The sequence below is a fragment of the Equus caballus genome, chromosome 1 (assembly GCF_041296265.1).
Source record: "Equus caballus isolate H_3958 breed thoroughbred chromosome 1, TB-T2T, whole genome shotgun sequence".
Classification (NCBI taxonomy): domain Eukaryota; kingdom Metazoa; phylum Chordata; class Mammalia; order Perissodactyla; family Equidae; genus Equus; species Equus caballus.
Genome location: NC_091684.1, coordinates 165549451 through 165573488, shown reverse-complemented (window position 1 = coordinate 165573488; position 24038 = coordinate 165549451). Strand labels below are relative to the sequence as shown.

Genomic DNA, 24038 nt, shown 5'->3' with positions numbered 1-24038 from the left:
TCATTCTCTCTTCTACTTGGCTCACCTAGAGTTTATTCTACCCATGGAGTTTTTTGGTTTTTTAAAAGACTGTACGTTTCATTTCGAAAATTTCTAATTGCTTACTTTTCACACCTTACTGTTGCTTTTTCATTTCAAGTGATTTATTTTTCTAATTGATTTCTTTTTATGGAGTGGATATTTTATTTTTCTTTTCTCTTTGAGCTTCTCCCTCATAGGGGGCACTCTCAGTCTCTGTTTCTCCACAAGATTATGACCTCCCAACTGCTTTTGCCTGCTTTCTGACCCTCTGAGTCATAGCCCCACAGCTTCAGTCCTCTACTATTTTGTATGTCTATTCATCTCTAGTTCACAGCAATGTTTATAATGTTTTCCAGCACAGCTACGTCTTTCATACTTTTCCTTTATCTATTCATCTATTACTGGTGGAAATTTGGAAAACTCATAGCATGAATGTATAAGGCCAGCATGGCTGGAAGTTACTTTTTAGCTTCCCTTCCAATTCCTTGATTCTCATATATATATATATATATATATATATATATATATATATATATATATGTACGTGTCATAAAACACACGTACAGCACACTCAGCATTCAGGCACTAGGCTACACATCACTAAAATCATTTTAAAAGTCTCTCCTGATTGAATCTATGAATTTATGTTTTGCATTCTCTATAAGGATCTGGGAGCAAATAAATGCCTGTCTAAAAGGCATGAAAGGGAATTTAAAAGCATATAGTTTTATACAAGTAGGCAATGGAAGATCAAACTGATGATCTTCCCATTTTTCTTGCAGTCTTTTAATTCATTGTAGAATCATCAGGCCCCAGTTTCGAACTGTTAAAGTATGGAACTGCTGTTATATCTCATTTCAGAGATGGCTACCTTCCGTGATGGATAAAGTAATTTGGCTTGCCTTTAGATAAGACAGTCAGTAAAATATGTAAACATAAGCCACACCGGGCAAAGTTTTTCCACATGAATCTGTGATCATCACACAGGTATACCTTGGTAAAAATTAGTTGATCATGTCAAGATTTTTCCGTATTCATAGAAATATTTTCAATTATTTATTACTGGGCTAAGCACTGAAAATTCTATGAAGCCAAAACAATTGAAATAAATCAAAATTTAAAACTTCAAAGAAGACTTTCAAATATTTCCCTGAAACATATTATAGATCATGTCATTACAGCAGGAGATTATTGTAAAGCTATAAAATAGCTACAAAAGACAATAAATAAAAAAACGCTCTTTCTTTCCTCTCAGAGTGAATAATGAAATAAGCTGCCTGTGTGAGTCTTCACAGTTTCGTAATAGAGGCTGTCCCATGTTTAATGAGGGTGGTAGATGCTGCTCTGATTCATGGTCTGATGCTTTCAACATTTCACACAGGGCAGACCAATTAGTAACAATCTTTCACATACCCAAAACAACATATGATTTCAACAGACATGTAAAACCAAGGAAATGGCAGGACCTGAAAAATAAACAATCTTGACACATTATAAATTTATCAGAGGTTACCTCTGGTGATTTCACTAGGCTGCTTTGGCATGAACTATGATTTAGGAGTTCTTATCTCATATGATACTATTTAAATAGACTATAATTCTTTTCCAAAAAATGTCTGATTTAATAACAAAACTGCTTGTCCAGATTCAATATTCACTACATATTCTTCTGAATGGATCTTTCTACTTTAAAATCAACACTGTATATAATACGATACTTGTGTCAGGCTAACATGTTCCACCATACTTGTTTATAATGACTACTCGAGCCCTTTTCTCCTGATATCTTGCTGGTTACTCGGTCCAAGTGCAGTTTGTCTTTGCTTCCATTTTTCTGTTTATTAGAAAGTGACCAGTCATCGGGCACCTCATGATCATGGCCCATATGACATGCATTTAAAACTGTTTTTATAAAATATTTTCTTGGATAAGATCCAGAGATCCCAAGCTACTATCCTTGAGAAATCAATGGCCTGAAGCCAGCCCGATCTCTGAAATCTCTTCTAAATCGTTGAGACTTTTACACATTGGATGATATTCGTCAGGGATGTGGGAGGAAGACTATCCATCCTACTACAGACTACATTCAGATACAGAACTTTCCTCAAGAAATTCTTCACTGTCTAGAACACTGATGAGTCAATAAATATTAAACTATATGGAAATGAAAACTCTTTCTAACTTACTTTTATAAATATATTGAATGATTACTTAATTTTCTTACACTTCACATATTTTTTCACAAGTCTCATTTAGAAACATCTTAGCATTGTGTGCACAGTCTTTATAATATTTAATTTCTCTGAGTGAAACAGGACAATTATTCAAATAATTTTAACACAAAGATCAGGAGAAACAGATCACCTTAACATGAAAAAACTGTTAGCTTACCTATAATTATGAAGCCCAAAGATGTTAGTCTTTATCTCATATATTTTGGTTTTATTTTCTAACCAGGTGATATACACAGAGAATTTTGACATTCAAGATCTTTCATAATTGAGAATGGAAGGTCAAGTTCAGATCAGCATCAATAAAATATATTTATCAATGGACTTATTTTTAAATTTTTATGTTTTAAATGGTTTAGAGAGAAACATTTAAAATAATGAAGTCAATGTTTGAACTAAAATTTAACACAAAGCTTAGACAACATAAATAATTTCTCAGTTTAACTTACTCATTTTAGTAATAAGAATCCATTTACATTTCTAAGCACAACTAAAGAAAGATGCTAACATACCAATATATTTGCTCTCAAATGATTCTATTGCATAGAATCATTTTAAAGTATAAGAAAATATAACTATACCTCAGTAATTCTTAAATCCATGTTATACATTCATTCTATTTTCATTTTTAAGCAGAAGCCATTTAACTGGTAAATGCAGCCAGTCCAAAAGGCATAATCTTCTCTTTCTTGAAATAAACTCCAGTATCAAGACCCAATACAATTTCAGTATAATTTGAAAATCTCTCTCTTCACCTTTGTAATGTCATCATTCCCATTTTATTTTATATAAAACTGCATTACGTTAAAACCTTTTGAGGGACTATGAAAAGCCTATGAAAAAGCCACAATGGTTCATGGTCTTTTAATGCAATTCAACTTTATCTAAAAGCTTCAATTTATCCTAGGCCTTGAAAAAGATGTTTTTTTTAGATTCATTCAATTTAGGTCTCTCTTTTCTAGTAAAGCCTGAATCATGAATGGACATAAACTGTCCTTCACCAAAATCCTAACAGTCTGTTCAATTTACCTCCTGAATCAGTCAGCTATGGAATATGAGTCTCAATGTTATCTATCTCCCCTACGAAAACCTTTATAATCATTGAGATGGTTACATTATTAATGTTGATATAAATAACAATATCAAGAGATATCAATATTAATCAAGAAGATGATTATGATCCATTAGACACAGGATGATGTTATATTTGGCGTACATTTTAACTCAAATATATAAATAAGTTACTTTGAGTTGCTAACAAAATTTTCTCCAAAGTGCAGAAAAAATTTACTGTAAATCCTGACACCTAACCATTTAATCATGTCTTATAGACATTTCTTCATGGAAGCTGGATGGATGAAAAAACCCACAACAAGACCTAGGCACTGGATAACTCTATGCAGAATTAAGAAATTAATTAGGAGGAAGAATCATAATTTGCAGAGCTGACATCTATTTTACTTTACTTGCATGTATCAATGGGAAGCAATTACAATTCAATTAAAATATTCAATTTTATTACTTTACTGACTGACCTTGAAGTTAATGCCTGTTTTATTTAATTGCATCATCTATGAATAAATGTTAACCCTAGAATGTTATGCCCCATTATTTTCAATGCATTTTTCAACTTCTCAACTGAATTATATCAGTCAATTTATTATCTACTGTCACGAAAGCAAGTGGAGGTTTATTTCTTCACGACAGGCCAATATATGACATGAGAGAAACATCACAAAATGTTTAATAATGCTATTTTTAACAGAGTCAAGTAAAATGAATTGTGTTCTCATCTCAACTTTTGTAGCCTAGACTTTTACTGTAAAATCAGTAGGTGATATTAAAAAAGTTATAATCACTCTGAGAAGCAATTTCTAGTCTGCCTATAATTCTTGATAAATTCAATGCAGACAGGAATGGAGCATCCCATGTATCTTCAAAGTTAAACACACATACACACACATATCTAATAATCTCTTCTTATTTCCACCAGGTTCACTGGCCACCATAACAAGTAGATTCCATTGAAAAAGCTCTAATGGTTTTGCTGGCAAATATAACTATTTTTGTTGTACCCAGACTCCAGTTGAGCATACTCTTATTCTATAATTGAGCATTTTAGAAATAAAATGGCTAAATTTATGTTTAAAAGAATAGATAAGAAAGACTGATTATGCAATCTCGAAAAGTAAAAATGAACTCACATATTTTGAAAGTTGATATTTGGGAAAGAATCTTATTTCAATTTCCAGATTTTCCATTTCTACAATTAGACCACTAAATCCTTGCCTATCTTAGAGGTTGTGTTAGGACTCATCTCAACATGTAACTTCTTTCTGAAGTCTATGAACTCATATTTTACTTCAGCGTAAGTAACATAAAGAAGACTCAATACTTTATGGATTCACTTTGAAGATCCATGGCATTCATGAAATGAATGACCAAAAAATCATAGTAAGTATAATTATGCAGTTAATGATAATCAATACTTGCTGGTGATAGCTCAAGTGGTAGTTTTTTCTCCCTTTAAAAATACTATACAGTATTAACATGCAAAAAGTGGACAAAAAGTGAAAGATATGTGTTTCAAACAAACAAATTTTTTTAAAAGGGGGATTTGTAACATTTATTTTAGAAATATCTTCCCAATCATTCATATTAGTTTTCAACATGATGAGTACTGGAAACTGAAAGAAGCTCAGTATAAGTAGGGAGTGTTTGAAAGGGTGAAAGTTTAGGTTAAAAGAAGTAAACAAAAGCCAGATCCTATAGGGCCTTGTGTTTCATTTTAAAGAGTTTATACTTGAATGTAAGGTCACAGAGAAGAGAGAGAAATTCTTAGCAGAGGAATAATATGATCCAATTTGACTTTTAGAAAGACCATTCTGGCTTCAGTCTAATTCCTTGGCAGTAAACAAGACTGAAGGTCAGAAGGCAAATAAAGGGGCTGCTGCAATAGTTAGTAAGAGAGGATGTAATAGGCAAGGCAATAGGTATGGAAGAAAGAGAACAGATCTCAGAGCAACATACAGTAGGTAGGACATACAGTACTTACTGATGACCTGGGTATGGGGAACACAGGAAAGAGGAAGGGCAAGGATGATTCCTAGGCTTCTGACTTCAGTCAAATTAAAAGATGGTGGCATCAAACACCATTTACTTCAGATGGAGAATAATAGAACACAAGAAAGTTTGGGAAGGAAAATAAGGGTGAACTTCTTTTCAGACACATGTTAGAGGTTCCAGTGAATCACTCAAGAAGAGGTATCTAATTGGCAGTTAGGTATATGGAGATAGAGTCCACCATAGAAGTCTGGCCTGGAGATGCCAATATAGAAATAGAAGCCATGAAATAAAATCACTCAAGGAGAATATGTAAAGCGAGAAAAGAAGATACAGGAAAGAGATTTGAGGAACATCAAACTTTAATAGACACCATAGTCAGAGAGCTGTCCAAAATGCAAATCTGATCTGGTCATTTTTATTTTAAAATCCTTCATTCATATTCTGGGTAAGATGTTTATATGACCACTGGCATCTAATTTCTTCCTTTTCTTCCTGTGATGGTTAATTTTATGTGTCAACTTGAGCAGGCCATGGGGCACCCAGATTAAACATTGTTCCTGGGTCCGTCTGTGAGGGTGTTTCTGGATGAGATTGGCATTTGACTTAGTGGTCTTGGTGAAGTAAATTGCCCTCCCCAACGTGGATGGGCATCATTCAGTCTTTTAAGGGCCCGAATAGAAAAAGGGGCAGAGGAAGGAGGAATTTGCTTCTTTTTTCCTACCTCCCTGCTTAAACTGGGACATCTCATCTTCTCCTGCCTTTGGACTGGGATTTACAGCATTGGCTCTCCTAGTTCTCTTGACTGAATTATACTACTGACTTTACTGAGTCTCCAACTTGCGGACAGCAGACGTGGGACTTCTCAAGCCTCCATAATCATGAGAGCTAATTCTTCACAATACATCTCCTTTTATATCATGTTGTTCCTATTTTTCTGGAGAAACCTGACTAATACATTTGCCCTCTCCTTTATTAACTCCACTGAAAAGATCACTCAATAAAAGAAAAAGAAAATATGACGACTGAAATTACCCAGAACTTGAACTAAATTCTGCTTGCTTGAGTGAATCTGGAATCAAATTCAGAGGAAAGTCTGTCCTAAGACTTCTCCAGTGAAAGAATAACTTGCTAGAAAACGACGTACAGAAGTACAGTACTCCAGAGAAGTGTGATTATACTTCAGATCTTGCATTGTGAGATGCAATACCTCACCTGATTCTTATGTGAGTTTATACTAACTGTGACCTATATACATTTATATACATTTACCTACATATGTTTGATATATCAACCAATACAATAGTACCTATCTGAAAGAGAATTTGTTGGAGGACAAGCCCTACAAATTTTATAACGTATCCTTGCTCCAAGCAGTTTTAATGCATAAATGTTAGGCCCTCATCTAAGATGGGGAAGTCTCACTTTCCAACTATGGCAAATATAGAACGATATAGGTATTAAGGTACTAAACACAAATGTCTGCTTGGACAGTATAGTTATTAAATAGTCTTACAATTAAGTAGAAAAATAGAAAAAGACTCATTGACTTACCTTTCCAGGAGTTTTCAGTTAATTATTACATATTATCATGAAAGTTGTTTTAGTGTAAGCTGCCTGACACAGCCATAAATGTCACTACAGAGGGCTAACTTTTATAATAGCATGCATTAAAATAAGATCTTATTTACTCATCAATATTACATTTTGTGTATTTTTGATTTTTAAAGAATATAGGGAATTGGAGATATTCATTGAGATGACAGTAGAAAGAAAGGTTCTAGAATTACAGTATATATTTCTTGGAAGGCAATACACACACACACACACACACACACACAAAGCAACTTTGGGATAGATAGAATCTTAATCTATTCAAAAATTCAGAGAACAGATCCATAACAGTACCAAACAGTTACAGCCTAATTTATTTTTAGAACAGCCTGCCCCACCTAGTGAAGGAAAAGATGTGGTAGCAAGAAAATGAACAAAATCAGTATTTATTTCCTCTGCTGTTATAATCTGTTACTCCCCTCTATAGACTGAGCAAAAGGCACTAGATTCAGAGATGCGGGTTGTGGGACTAGTAGTATTTGTATCTGAATCTTAAGGAAAGATTATATCGCATATACTCAGATTTTGATATTTCAATCTTGATTTTTTTTTCCCCTCATCTTAAAATGGTAGGTAATTTATAACACACTTGGGAAATGTTAAAAATCTCGACATTTGATGTTTCAATACTTGAGTTATAAGTTTAAAAATTCTGTACTAAAGTACTTTGTATAAAAGCAGAAATATATTTCTAGTAGCAATTAACTATACTTGAATGCACATTAATTAACCTCTTTTTAACAAAATAATTATTTGAAAAAAGTTCAGGTGTAAAAAAAATGTTACATTAACCACAGAATATGAAAGAATAACGCAAATTGCTTTTGACCTTTACTGTTCAGCATTCTTTTCTAGGACGGCTATTGCAATGGATGCTTTAAATTATGTCCATTATTATCCACATGAATGACAGGAGGGCACAATGTGTAGAAGCAATAATTAATATGACTTATCTTGGCTTATTTGGGCAGTAATAAAAGAGGAAATAGATTAATGTAAAATACAGTTATTACTACAGGTGAGTACATGTAGGAGTGGAACTCGGCAGTTGGGAAGGCTGCACAATTAAAGCTTGTGTTCTAATTAGTATGGGCATCTCTTAATGTTAATTAACCCAAAGGGTAAGACTTTAAAGAGCCTATGCTGGGGTCGGCCCAGCGGTGCAGTGGTTAACTTCATGAGTTCCACTCTGGTGGCCGAGGGTTCGCCAGTTCAGATCCTAGCCATGGACCTACACACTGCTTTTTAAGCCATGCTGTGGCAGGGGTCTCACATATAAAATACAGGAAGATGGGCACAGATATTAGCTCAGGGCCAATCTTCCTCAGCAAAAAGAGGAAGATTGTTGGCAGATATTAGCTCAGGGCTAATCTTCCTCAAAAAAAAATAGCATATGCTAAAAATATGAAGAAAAAATTGTTAGCACTTTCCAAGAGGCAACTAAGGAGTTTAAAAACTATCCAGGCTGCTTGGAAGACAGATAATATGGACACTGGCTATGAGAGATATATGCACTGGGCCATTACTGGAAAGGGCAAAAGAGAAAACAATTACACATAAACCTTTATGAAAACATTGAAAATATCCAGAACATCTTTTAACACTTGATATTTTTTTCTGAATTACATATCAAAAATATATTAACAGGGAAAGGAAGAATTATAAAATTAAAAAGACAAAGGTAATATGAGAATTAAACAGTTAATATGAGTAGTTGGACTAACTGCTGAGTTTCTCCCCTCAATGAGAAGTTACAATGAGGACAGCAAGGAAGAGGATGAGAAGCAGCAGAGAAGTTTCATTCAGCTTTATTTGGCATTGACCTTTGCTGTACAGGATACTGGGGAAACGACTATTCCAAGGGCACTTTCTGAGAAAATCAGTGGGGCAGTAACAGAGAGCAATCTCCTAGGAGGAAATAATAGAGCAACTTGAGAAATTCCACAGCAATAAATCACCATGACCAGATGGTATTCAACTGAGAGTTTCTGAAGGAAATAAAGTGTGAAATGGCTGAGCTACAGAAGAGGATATGCATTGAATCCAGAAAACCAGCAACTGTTTCCAAATGCTGCGATTTTGCTAATACGGTAGCTTTTCTGTAGGAAAGAAAAACAATCAAATGAAGATTTATAGAATTATAGACCAGTGGCTCTCTTGGTGATAATGGAGACACTGATAGAGTCTAATTAAGAATAGCTTGCTTCAACATCAGGATAAGGTTAACCTGCTAAGGTCAAATCACCCACTGAGTCTATAAAGAGAACACTGTTTCTCTCCATCCTATTAAACTTATCTGGAAATGTCAATAAAATACTAGATAGAAGTAAACCAGTAAATGTAATTTATTTGGGAATTACATGAAGCTTTTAACAAGGTCACATGAGACTATTGGGGAAAATAAATAATCAAAGTCTTTGGGAGGAGAGACCACAAGAGAAACTTCTGTCATTACCTGTAAAACTTGCTAAGTAATGAAAACAAAGTTTCAGGGACAATTTCTCTTTTCTTCCCTAACACTGGGTTACCTCTTCCAGAAGTATAGATCACCCTCAAATTAAAAAAAAAAAAGAAAAAAAAAAAAAGAATTTCACTACAGACAAGATACAGAGTAATACTAGGGAAGGAAGATGTGCTCCAAACTAAGAAGAAAACAAGAGACCAACAGGCAATGGCAAGATAAGCATGTAGTAAAAGTTTTACCTATTAAATGGAATCTGAAAGCTATAACTGAGTTTAAGTTTCTCATCATTGTGTTCTATGTAAGCATCAGATTATAATGAAAACTAACAGGTTATAAAGTAATAAGACTGATTTTCATCTATTTAAATGAAGGCTGTTGCCTTCCAAGTAGTCACCTTTACACAATAAATGCTTATTCCAATGATAAATATTTGCCCTTAATCAAACCACTTCTGAAATTCTCTATATAGAACTGCCTTCAGAGGCAGTGACATACTGTTCTGAAATTATCCAATGGTGACAAACCTTCATCCTTCAAGAGTAGAACCAGAAGTCATTAGGGAAGGATGGAATTTCCCTCCAAAAGCCAAATTCTACAACCACTGATTATCTCTTCCATCTCAGCACTAAGAAGCAGTATTGTCTGGGAATGAGCAAGACCATGCAGCAGACACTTGAAGAAATCCACACAAGGGCCTGGGGAACCTCCAATGACACTATTTGAGAGCTCCAAACGTTAGAAAGTCCCAACACCAAAACAAGACCTGTTTCACTATGTAACTTCCACTTGCTCTTAGAACTGTCCTCTGAAGCCACAGAAAGTACCAGCAGCCTTTCACATATTGTGAACGGCTATAAAAATCCCCATTCTCTTTGGCCCAGTAACCTGCTGCCTTCACTTCAGCCTAAATATATAGCTCCTTTAACTAGTCCTCCTATGGCACCACTGCTGTCCTTTTATTGTTCTGGTCACTCTCCACTCACTGAATTATAGCTGTTTCTGTGTCCCATGTTAATGCGGTCTTTCTCTCTGTTTAAAAAAGCAATTTCTGTCCATTGTAAGAAATACAGAAAACACAAAAAGAAAATTTAAACTTTACATATTAATACTTTCTGGGGATATCTGCTGCTAATCCATTATCATTTGTATTTTCAGGGTTTTTTCTATGAATACCTTTTGCATAGAGTTGAGATCCAATTATTTATCCCGTATTTTTCTTAAATTACTATAGCTGTAACCTTCTTAAATGAAGGTGCTATAAGAAAACACAGTATTCCACATTAACTCTGTAATGCAACCCCTCAGACCTCCTCAGCTGCTTTGCCAGCCACAGTGTGCCACTGACACATAGAAGCATAATGTCATAAAATCTCAAAGATTTTTCTCTCAAATGCTGGTGTTAAGCAATATCTTATCCATCCTATATAGTGAAGTTGGTTTTAGGAATTAACATTCAGAACTCTTTATATTTACCCCTTTCACATTTTAACTGGTCAGATTTAATCCCTAGTTCCAGCCAACTAATATAAATCAGTATTTTGATTCTATGACTCAAAGTATTAGCAATTCCAAGAACCTCTGTATCATCTGGAAATTTAATCAGCATGCCATTCAAATGCTCATTGAAATAAACTTCTTAAAGAATGAAAAGGGCAGCATAAAAGAATGATGTGATCCATCAATGGCCTTCCTGCATGTTGATACTGACCTATTATCAACTTCATATTAGATTTAACTACAGATGAATTGTTAATTCATTTCATATTACTTTACTTACATACACACAAAATATGGTGTCTTTACACAAGAGATGTGTCTTTGAAAAACTATAAGTAAATTAAATCACATTTTAAATATGAACAGAATTCAATATTGAAAGGATTTCTATAACGAATAAAATCTATCCCTAATATGAATAATTTAGTAATACTATTTTATCTTAACTGTATATTGGTTTATAGTTTTTATCAGTTATGTAGTTTTAGGCAACATCAAAACAGTGATTGAATCGATGCTAGATCCTAGGAGATTGTGAACAGAAGAGCTACACCTAGCCTGGGAGATGGGTGGTGGAGGAAGGGAAAAAATTAATTTTTTAATGTGGATCTGGGTCTTGGAACAAAATTAACTTGGTTAATTTGTAAAGATTGAATTAAAAAAGAAATTATCAAAATATAATATTTATTTGTTCAAATATATGTTGTTTAAGTGAACCATGAATTTTTCCAGTGAAAGTAAGTGGAATAAAGGGGAAAAAAGGATGGAAATAGTTTGAAGTTGTGCTATCGCTATTGAATTAGGGACACATATAATAACTGCATACCATCAGCTGCATTCACTTCTCCTGACTGGAGTCTATTATTTGTTAATGCATTCATTACTGCTTGGTTTATAAAGTACATATAATTATTAACCTAAACGATAAATAGATAACCTGTACTTTAACTTTTTAGCCACTTGATATGTTAAACAACCTGCATACTTAAAAAAAAATGCAATTATTGAAGCACAGCTGAATGGCCCCAGAGCACACAGGCTCCATTAAATTTGCTTACATCTAATTACTCCTGCCTGAGGCAGGTGAGAAATTCATTCTTATAAGATCTTTCTTTATCCAGTAGCCAAAACATAAAATGAAATAAAATCAGTGATTTTCAACCTAATAACTCTCTAAAACTCTTTGTAGTATTTGTTCTTTAAGACCCTATAAAGCTGGGCTTTGTGCAATAATCATTATAATTATGTTTTCAACCGTTTAACACAAACATTTCCTCCTAGAAAAATTATTGTAAGTCACCATCAATGCCAGTTATGAATTCATATCCTGCATCTTTCAAATTAAACATTTTAGGGTCATTCAAAAACACTGTAATTTAGAAATTGTGATATTGCTTTAGTTTCCCAAAACATATATCTTATCTGAAATATCTTTAATGCAAATGAAAATGTGAGATTAACAAGTACAGTATAGGAAGCTGAAAAGCCCCCAGATTTAACCACAATTTAAACACTTGTCTTTTCTGAACTTGTCAAAAAAAGAAAAACATATCTTCTACCTCCCGTTCCATTGACAACCACAGGCCTTAATAGTCTTGCCTACATTCTATCTGTTGCATGGGACACTTCCAGTGATTTTTAGAGGCAGAGATAAGAAAGAAAGGTGTACTGGGTTTATGATGCAGCAAGTTTCTTTTTTTGCCAAACAGGAAAATGAAACAGCAGATGAAACATATGAGAAAAACAAACAAACAGGCAAATTATTTACGAAAGGAGAAAACTCAAATTATCCATAAACGTGCAATTTCATATGTTAAGGCCAAAGAAAGATAATCAGTTAAAGGAAAAAAAAACTTTTTTCTTTAAATACATACAACTCCTGAGACACATATTGAAGACACAATCTACCTGAATGAATTAAGAAAAATAAATAAATAGTTCAAGAATAGGGAAGTTGTAACATAAAGTAATTAGTGACAAGCACCAAAACTCAGTCACATAAATAATTGTGTCAAATAAGTTTTGCAAATCAGACTATTAAATGCAAATGTCAAATTCATTTATGAAAGAGAAGCAATATATATAACTAACAATAATTAGTAATAATATGGGTTCAAACTTCAGGGACTAGAAAATGGGGGAGAAATGGATTGGAAAAGTAAAGGATGATAGTAACTGACATACACACCAACAGGTACAGGCAAAGGATCCAAATTCCTTTAAATTAGAATTAAGAACTGTACGAAGATAGCTTTTCAATGCAGGAAATCAGTGGCCCAGGCAGAAAGGCAGGATTCCAGGTCTTAAATCCCCTCAAAGACACCCAGCTAACAGTGGAACTGCCAGGCTAGAGTGAAACTGTTAGGTCTCTCTAGACTAGAATTGAACATTTTCTATAAAAAGTCAGACACTAAATATTTTAGGCTTTGTGGTACCTATGGTCTCTTTGGCAATAACTCTTCCATTGTAGCAAGAAAGCATCCATAGACAATATGTAAACAAAAGAGCATGGCTATGTTTATTAAAACTTTATTTATATATTCAGGTGGTAGTCTAGACGTGGCCTGCAAGTGGTAGTTTGATAACTTGTGCACTAGACAAAGGTAGTTGTCTACCTTGGCTTTATATTGGCTTCATACTGGAATTACCTGGAGAGCTCTAAACGAACAGATGTGCCTCCGTTCCATCCCTAGATATTCTGACTTAATTGGTCTGGGGTGCAGCTTGGGCACAGAGCTTTCCGAAAGCTCAACTAGGTGACTCAGATGTGCAGCAAGGTTGAAAACCACAGTTTTAGAAACTTGACCTGGGTTCCTGCTATATGTGTCTATGGAGAGGAAAACAGAAGAGGTGTAGAGATGTCTTTATTTGGCTGTGACAGTCCCAAATGTACTGCACCTATACACCTATAGGCTGTCCTCTACGATATGGAAATTAACTCTCAGGGGAGCAGAACATTTTGCCCTGAAAATGTTTCTATTCATCTCTATTATCAATTTATAAGCTGGTGCATATGAGACCCAACACATTAAACATATTTCTGAAAAAATACAGCAAGCCAGTTTGAATCAAAAGTCAGTCCTTTGTATCCCTGGGATCTAAGGATCCCAAATAAGACTTTGTTTCTGGCCTGTCCATGGGTGTAGCCCCTTGAATTCCTTATATTGATTAGGAAGGACTTAAAAGATGTTATTGCATTTTTAGTATCAATATTTAAAGAATATTTTTGAAAAGATTAAGGTAACTACTAGTAGAATGGATCCTTCTCAGAACAACAGAGAACATTTTAAAATATTCCATATAGCAAAAGGTAAAAAATAAAGGAAAGCAATAAATCATGAACAATTGATGACATAAAATAAGAAGAAAATTTAAGAAGTAACTTACTGATTATACCATATATTAGGTTTTGAAGCATTCCCTCAAAATTTCAAAGAATTGAAATACTCCTGAGTATGTTATCTGAGCAAAATGTGATTGAGCCAGAAATCAATTTCACTAAATAAATAGAAAATCCTCATGTTTGGAAATTAACCAATGCATGAAATTAAGCAATACATTTCTAAATAACCCATGGGTTAGAGAAGAAATTCCAATGTAAATTAGAAAGTATTTTGAAATAAGTGGTAATGAAAATACAGCTATAGCTGAAATTAGAGGAAAAATTAAAGCTTAAATACATATATTAGAAAACAAGCATGAAATTTAGTGAATATGTATGTATCAAGAAATTAGAGGGCCAGCCCGGTGGCGCAGTGGTTAAGTTCATATATTCCGCTTCTCAGCGGCCTGGGTTTTGCTGGTTCGGATCCTGGGTGCAGACATGGCACTGCTTGGCAAAAGCCATGCTGTGGTAGGCATCCCACATATAAAGCAGAGGAAGATGGGCATGGATGTTAGTTCAGGGCCAGTCTTCCTCAGCAAAAAGAGGAGGATTGGCATTAGTTAGCTCAGGGCTAATCTTCCTCAAAAAAAAAAAATTTAGAAAATATTTCACAATATATACAAATATCAAATCCCTATGTTGTACACTTAAAATTAATGAAATGTTACGTCAATTATATCTCAATAAAAAAGAGATTAGAAATGATGAACAGTAAATTAACCCAAAGAAAGTATAAGGAAGGAATAATAAAGATGGCAGCAGAAATTAAAGAAATAGAGAATCAACATATAATAGAGAAAATGAACAAAATCAAAAGACAAAATCGACAAACCCCTTAAAGACTGATAAAAGCAAGGAAAAGAACAAATTACCAATTGGAATGAAAAAGATGACATCACTACCAGTCCTACAGATAACAAAAAGACAATGTGAAGATATTAGGAACTATTTTATACCTACAATTTTCAAAACTTAGAAGAAATGGGCAAACTCTGAGAAAAAACAACTTATCAAACTAAAATAAGAAATAGAAAATCTGAATAGTCTTAATCTAACAAAGCAATTGAATCTCTAATTGAAAACTTTACGAAAAAGAAATCTCCATGTCCAGGTGGCATAAGTAATTAGTACTTAAAACACTGAAGAAAGATTTAATACCAATCTCACAGAAAATTTCAGACAACAGAAAAAGAGGAAACACTTCTAAGCTTTATAAGGCCAGGGTATCTTATTACCCACACCTGTCATTACTAGGAAAGAAAATTATAGGTCACTTGCTCCTAAGAACATACATGCAAAATTCCTAAACAGGGTACTCAGAAATTGAATCAAATTATACAATAAAAAGACAATTCATCATGGAATATTACATGGCAATAAAAAGAAATCATAAAGGTGAACCTTAAAAATATTTATTCCAAGTGAAAGAAGCCAGTCACAAAAGACCTCATATTGTAGGATTCCATTCATATGAAATGTCCAGAATAGGCAAATCTATAAAGATATAAAGATGGAAAGTAGCTTCGTGGGCCTTAGGAGTGGGATGGGAGGTAAAGATTAGGGGAAAATGACGAATGATTGCTAAGGGGTACATGATTCTTTTGGGGGATAAAAAGATGTTCTAAAATTTGATTGTGGTGATGATTGCACAACCCTGTGAATATATGAAAAAACACTGAACTGTATATTTTAAACTAGTGAACTGCATGGTATTTTAATTAGATATCCATAAAACTGTTAAAAAATAGTGTGCAGTATATAATAGTCATATGCTCAGACAAAACAGATATAGAACTCAAAAAACAAGAGGGTGAATTCAGGAAAGCACCTGTAAACAATTCTTTTTAACTGTTCTCAGCAATCATATTGATGGTGGTAGTATTAGCATTGTTATTCTGAGACTGTTTCATATGTTGCTTAACTTTTAATCTCTCTATTTATTAACATGCTGAATGCCAACAGGAGTTTCCTGGAGCAGAACAGATTATTACTACTATTTACATACAACAAGCAGATAATACCATTTTGTCTCTTCTCTGCCCCAGCTCTTACCCCAGGAGCAAGGTGATAAGAATGAGACATAATCTTTCAAGTAATTGCCTCTATTGCAGGTAGGGAGTCCTGAAAAAATAAATCTGCATGTTTATTTGGGAAAAAGGAGATAGTTGTTTCCTCTCCTTCTGAGAGTTTCCTTGGAAAAGTAAAGGGAAGGACTTGTGTCTTCATACTTTGGAATATAAAAAAATCTCTCTAGGGAGGAATAAAATTAGTGTCTCCAGCTTTACAACCTAGGAGATGTCTCCAAGGTCCTGGTCTCATGCCCCGACCCTTGAAATGTAAACACATACCTCCAGAGAAGTAAATCTGTCTGGTGTTCTCACTGGCCATTCAGTCATACATTAAATTTTAATGCTTGTCTTTTAGCCTAGGTCCCAAGTTTCTGTAAAATTTGCTCAGAAAGCCCTAATTGTGCAGAAACATAAACATATTTTCTCCACAATGCCACACATGTAATGTGGTACAAAACAAATGAGAAATTGAGCTAAACTAAAAGAATGGATTGACGAATCAGACTCAAATAAATCTGAGACCTTAATCAATATGAAGTTTTACTGATAATTTAAAGAACGGAAGTAATCAAACAGCACAACTAATCAGGGAGAGGTCCAGGACCATCAAAACAGCTTTCCAGGTCCTTCTCTCTCACATTGGACATACTCTGGCCCAGGTTAGCATAAAAAGTCGATTAGAATTATAGTACCATTCTCCATTTCTTGCCCAACAAAAAGAACTTTTCTCATGCATATTCACATTCAGAGTGATTGGGGTAGTGATAGAGATTACTGTTCAGTAAGTTCTCGATTCCATCTGGTTTGAGGACATAACTAGATTCCAGTACAGGTTTTAACAGTCATTGGCTTCCAGATGTCACTAAGCAACACGCTCTCTTCTGGACAACACAGTGTTGTTCCTTTATCTGTCCAATACCAACCAAAGCACCATGGAAAAGACAAATACCTTTTACATCTGTGGCACCCGGGCCATTAGAAAACAAATTTAAAGGCCACACTGTCCAGTAATGTCCTACCATAATCTAGGATAACCATAGTATTCCCATAAATTGGCATCCTTAGCTTGGCTTCTGATACTCCTGGTCATTGATCTTTAAAAACAGCAACTTCCATAATGATTAGAATTCAATAGTCTTTCCTGGTTAAGGATACAGGCCCTCTTCCTGTACTGTTGACTGATATGACGTTCTATGAAAGTAAATACTCTATTAGTTCAATCATTTAAAGCTTTGTTGTCCCTCCAGGGCCAGTTCTAGATGCAGCCAGTCTCCTGGAAGAGGGCTCCCTCTAGTGTCTCTATTTGGACTAGCAAGTCCTTTTCATCCTGATGAGGTTTTCAGGAACATTATTTTGGTCTGATGTAGAACCCTAAGACCAGTACCAAAAATTCCTAAAGAACATCTGGCACAGCAGAGGCAATAGTAATCAAGCCACAACACGGGTCATTACCATGGTACATTAGTGAGATTTGTGCAATTTAGGAAAACGGTTTGCATACAAAAATAATTTAAGTCCCATGAGATTGTCAATTAGTATATTACACCAAATATAGCTCTGTCTGGGTGTCACGTGTTTTGCTAAATGTACTTTACATAACTCCAGAGAAGAGTTATCAGTGATATCAATTCATTACATCTCTCTCAAATCTATCTCCCTCAAGGGTGATATTCCAATTTCCCTGAATGAATTCTATTTACATTCACATATTCTGTATTTGAAGGACTAAATCAAGCTATGGCTGGCAGTAGAAATCTGCTTTTCATTATACCTAGGTAGATGCCTCAGCAACATATTGTTTTGATTTATGTCCACAAAGAGTGCAAAAGCCCTATTGTTCAGAATTCTCCTATATAATTCATTAGTAATAGTCAAGTCATCAGAAAAATTATGAGAATGGTAACCACAGCCTATAAACTAATAATTGACTGGTAACTATAGTAAACTACCCTTACACTGAGTCATCAAATTGCACTCTGTCACTTTGTTGCTCCAAATTATCCAGGCGGAATCTTTAGGTAGAGCTTGTACATCAGCAACTTCCCTTCCCTGCAGAAAACAGGTCCAAGTTTTCTCTCAACAGTCGTTAAGTAGTCGGCACCAGATCTGAAAAGGATACCTAAGAGTATTATTCTCTAGTGGAGGCTCTGGCATGTAGGTCACACGATTTTGCCCCTCCATAGAATTGTAATCTACTTTTAAGTGCCTTTCCATCTCCTATGATTCCCTCCATTTCCATTTATTACCTGTTTTGACCCATATCCTTTACCTTGTGCTTGGTCTTTCTGGCTCAATAGATGTATTATAAACCCACAGGGCCAATAAAAACAGCAGTCTTGTTAACACTTCTCCTTGGACTCACTCCCAGGCTGATGCTACAGGATTTCACAGATAAAGAATCACAGGACACGTGGCCCTGTGTTTATACATAGGCCTTGATTTGTCTACATGGGTGAAGCTATGACATACCCCTAAGGGTCTTTAAGAATATGCACTGTCAATTTTGGTGGTATTAATACTGTGTTTTGTGCATTGATAATACTTTCCTTGGTACACATAACTTTCAACTCAGGCCTGGGACCACCAGATCAGGCAAAACGAAAGAAAAATTTTGTGAAATAGAAAAAATATATAGTTGTATACTTACATCGTCCCCCATCATCTCATTCCTGTGCTCCAATCCTAGAAATTTTCCCAGTAGAGTCTTGGCATTATTTCCTTTCACAGTCAATGTTAGTACAAAATCATTTAACTGATTAAGCTAGACTCTAATTTTTTTTACTTGCCATTTTAATTAACTAGTGCATCAACTGACCATTCCAATTTTCAATGACGCCACTGTTCTGAGGGTGTTAACAAATGCAACATGTCCATGAAATACTTCTTGTTCATTTCTGTGTATTTGTAGCAGTGAAATGTGTCCAATGGTCAAAATATATTGAAGGGATAGGGAATTGGTTGCTCCAATCTTCAACTGTACTTTCCAATGTTGTTCCTTAACAAGTTAAATAAAGCTTGGAGTAGAATAGGCATTATTCTAGTTAACACTCATTTGCAGTCCCTTACGGCTTCTGGTTAGAGGTCTAACAGAATCTACTTGCTAGCTCTATGCCAGTCCTTGTCTTTGGGGAATGTTATTCACTGCTATATTAATTTTCATTTTTAAAATCAGTTTTACAATAAAACTCACCAATTTTAAATTTCAGTAAATATATACAGGCATGTAACCACCATCACAATGATAGAGAACATTTCCACTGCTCCAGAAAGTTCATGAGAGAAGTTGCAGGCTGTCCTCTTCCTGCTTTGCAGTCAGTCCTTCTTTCAATCCCAGCACCTGGCAACCAGTGATTACCCTGTGTCTGTAGACTTCTCCATTAAATACGTCACGTAAATGGAATTTATAATATGCAGATTTACTTGTATCCCACAGCTGTTCTATGTACTTCCCTCCCCTCTTTCTTGCCTTTTGGATTATTTTACAATATTCACTTTGCTTTCCACTACTGGCCTATTACCTATACACTTGTTTTATCTTTTTATTAGTTGCCTTACGGTTTCCATTTTACATCTTTGAGTTTTCACTCTACTGTCAAATCACATTACACTACATCATGTACAATTTAAGACTGTTATACACTGTACTTTCATTTCACTGTACTTTCCCGTCTTCTGTTATGTGTACTACTTTAACCATATATTTTACTTCCCATGTGCTCAACACAACTGCCATTATTTTTGCTTTGTATAATCTATCTTTTAAAGTGATTCAAAAAGTTAGAATGGACTTAAAATTTATCTACTCTATTACTTACATTGCTCTTTGTCCCCTTGTGAGATTCAAATTTCATTACTATTTTCCTCCTGTCCAAAAACTTCCTTTAATATTACTTGTAATGGAGATCTGCAAGTAACGAACTCCCTCAACTTCTGTACATCTGAAAATGCCTTTATATGATCTTCATTTAGAAACTTATTTTTACCAGGAATAAAATTCTTGGTGACTTTTATTGATTTTCAGTATTTAAACATGTCTCTTCATCGTATTCCAGTCTACACAGTTTCTGAAGCAAAGTCTGTTGATGTTTTCATCTTTGCTTTCTGTATAGAATTAATCTTTTCACAGTGGCTGCTTTTAAGATTTTTGTTTACCACTGGTTTTCAGCAATTCCATTATAATGTGCTTCGTGATTTTCTTCATGTTTCTTCTGTTTGGGCTTCATTGACATTTTGGATCTGTAGATTATAGTTTACATCAAATGAGAAAAACTTCTGCCCATTATTTCTTCAAATATTCACCCCATCCCCTTTCCTGGGACAATATACCTAGGTTAGCCAACTTGTTATGGTCCTACAGCTCATGGATTATGTGTTATTTTCAGTTCTTTCTTTCCTCTGTGCCTCATTTTTGACAGTTTCTATTTGTCTTTAAATTCACTCATCTCTTCTGCAATGTCTAATTGCAGGGTATTATTCATTTCACATAATGTATTTTTGAAGTTGTATTTGGGCCTTTTTACATCTTTTATTTCTTTCCTTATCATAATCATGTTTTCCTCTAGTTTTTTGAGCATACTAAGCATATTTCTAAGAGCTGTTCTTGCCTGCTAATTCCAAATCAGGGTCTATTTTGATCAATTTTCTCAGCATTAATCAAATGTTCTTGCTTCTTTACATGTCTGATAATTTAGATGTAAGACATTATGAGTTTTATATTATTGTGTGTTGGATTTTACTGTATTCTCCTTTAAATAGTTTTGAATTTTGTTCTGGTATGAGTTAAGTTATTTCAAATCAGTTTGGTCCTTTTGAGGCTTGCTTTCAAACTTTACCAGATCAGGTTCACAGTAGCCTTTAGTCTAAGACTGGTGACTGCTAAGGTGATGCCTGCTGCAGGACTCTACTGGTATCTCACGGATGATGAGGTCTTTCCACTGCTGGAAACGTGGACATTTCCAGTCTTATGTGAACTCTGGAAACTCGGCATCCTGCTTTTTCATGGTTCTTTCCCCAACTGGAGGCATGTCCCTTTCACACATATGCAGATCCATACTCAGCCCAAGACTGGAGGGAAGCTTTCTGCATGTCTGCAGAGGTTTCTCTCCACGAAATCCCTTCTCTCTGGTATCCTCTCCCACAGAATCTCAGCGCTTGGCCTCTCTGAATTCTGATCTCTGTCTCCTCAACTCAGTGGAACTGCCTGGGCTCTGTTTGGGTTCTCTTCCCTGTGCTGAGCAGAAATTACCTCCAGGCAGTTAGCTAAGACAATGCTAGCACTGACCTCATTCATTTTCCTTCTCTTATGGATTACAATTTGCTTGTTTTTGCTCAGATCTCCACTCAAATTTATATTTCTTTATGGCGACTCTGTGAATAGGCACAAACAGTATTCCTACATGAGGAATATAGTTTTGCCTAAACCCAAAAAGCCCTGCTAGTCTCTGAGATTCTTGCTTATTAGTGAAGTCTGTGAGAAATATTAACTTAATTCTCACATTTTGAGGAATGCCCACCATGGTTGCTTCAGCCCATATAATTCTCAGGAATTTCAAAGACTGAGCTAGCCCTTGAATTTTAGCTGCATTTGTCAGCCAACCTCTATTTTTCAAATGAATAATATAGTCCTTGGGGCCGGCCCCGTGGCCCAGGGTTTCATCGGTTTGGATCCTGGGTGGGGACATGGCACTGCTCATTAGGCCACATTGAGGCGGTGTCCCACATACCACAACTAGAAGGACGCACAACTAAAATATACAACTATGTACCTAGGGGATTTGGGGAGGAAAAGCAGAAAAAAAACAAGATTGGCAACAGTTGTTAGGTCAGGTGCCAATCTTTAAAAAACAAAACAAAAAAATATATATATATATAGTCCTTAACTCCTTCCGAGTTTCTTCCTCTGAAGAGGCAATTCTTATGATTTTACCAATATAATGCACTAACTAGGTGTTAATGTTTTTCAAGTCCAAGTCTTACCTCACTGGATTGTGATGATGAATTCAAACATTACAGTGGCAACACAGTAAATGTATATTGGTTCCATTCTGTGAGAAGAGAACAAATTGTGCACGGCTAGACTCTGAAACTGAAATTGAAAAGTAGGCGTTGGCCACGGCTATCATGGCATACTAGTCCTCCTGGTCCTTTTGCACTTCCTGTATACTCTTTTTCTAGCAGGCACAGCTAGAGCAATCAGAGGAACTACCTTGCATAATCCTGGATAATCTATCATTAACCTCCAGGAACTAGAGAGACAGGACTGTTAAAAATGAGCAGTGATCTTCTAGTGACCTCCTGGAATTCTTTATTGCTTAGTGTTTACTACTAAGAAGGGCCTGGACAATTCCAAAGGTTCCCATTTAGCATCGCCAGTCAAAACTAGATGAAGGGCCAGACTTAGTAGACATCCCCTGTAAAACGGTAAGGGCAACATACCCTGTTCACCCATAACGACCACACCAATTATGCATTCAGGTAAAGGTGAAATAACCACAGAAGAGGCTCTCCAGTTACATGTTACAATTCTTAACCTTAGTCCTACTTTGGTTTTCTCCACTACAACATCTCTATACACAGCTAGCGTTGCTTCTGATATAGTCCTGAATTTGATTTTAAAATATCATGAACTCATGAGGTATCAGATATACACATACACACATACAACCATATCATTTCCCATTAAAAGAAATCAAGGCTTCTTGAAGCAATGGATATTCTAGGTCTGGGTCAGAAAATGTATAAGATGATGCTATATGTTCATAGCAGCACTATTTATACTAGTGCCAAACTGGAAACTACCTACATGTCATCAATGATAGGATGGACAATTAAATTGTGGTATATTTCTATAGTGGAACACTGTACTATAATGAGAAATAAACAAACTATTTTTTAATAGTTTTTAATATCATTTAATAATAATAATTATTATTAATATTATTTAATAAATTATTTATTTTATTAATATTGTTTAATTATATTTAATTATTAATATTATTTAATAATAAATAGAAAGAAACTATTGCTTCTTTCAATAATGTGGATGCATCTCATAAATATAATGTTAGCCAAAGAAGACAGACACAATAGAGAATATACTGTATGATTCCCTCATATAAAATTCAAAAACAGGAAAAACTTATCTACAGTTTTAAGTGTCAAGAGAGCTGTTACCTTCAGGAGGACAAGTATTGACTAGGAAGATATTACTAATGTTCTATATCTAGAGTTAGGTATTGATTATATAAGTATGTTCACTTTGTGAAAATTCATCAAGTTGTACACTAAGAATCTGCGTACTTTTTGGCATTTATGCTACGATTCAATAAGTTTACCTAAAAACAAAATGAAACACGAAGTAGATCTACATTTATTGATGTGGAAAAAGTCTCCAAGACATACTGTGAAGTGAAAAAGGCAAGTTGTCCATCGATGCACAGAGTAAGACACCATTCATGTCATATTTAAAAGCCCATACAACAATCATAGCATTTCTACACATACATATACACACACCAAAAGAAAAGTGATCTAGAAAGCTGAGCAGTCATCATTCTGGTGTGTATCCCTGGGAAAGTGAGGGGTTGGCAGGAGAGAGGAGGACAAAAAATAGATGGAATCTTTTCTTTATCTACGAAAATTTAATATTATATAGCAAGATTGTTTTCATGTAATATTCATATAACTAAAAATAA

At 34.9% G+C, this 24038-nt stretch overlaps 1 protein-coding gene and 1 long non-coding RNA gene across 5 annotated transcripts in view; both read right to left on the bottom strand.

Moving 5' to 3' along the window:
- DPH6 (diphthamine biosynthesis 6) overlaps nucleotides 1-24038 on the bottom strand; it is a 175856-nt gene that overhangs the window by 51508 nt on the left and 100310 nt on the right. The window lies entirely within an intron of this gene.
- On the bottom strand, nucleotides 19229-22448 carry LOC138924938 (uncharacterized). The gene is made up of 2 exons (XR_011440336.1): nucleotides 22321-22448; nucleotides 19229-20580 (listed from the first exon to the last, which is right to left on the bottom strand). It is a non-coding gene; the product is annotated as an uncharacterized lncRNA (long non-coding RNA).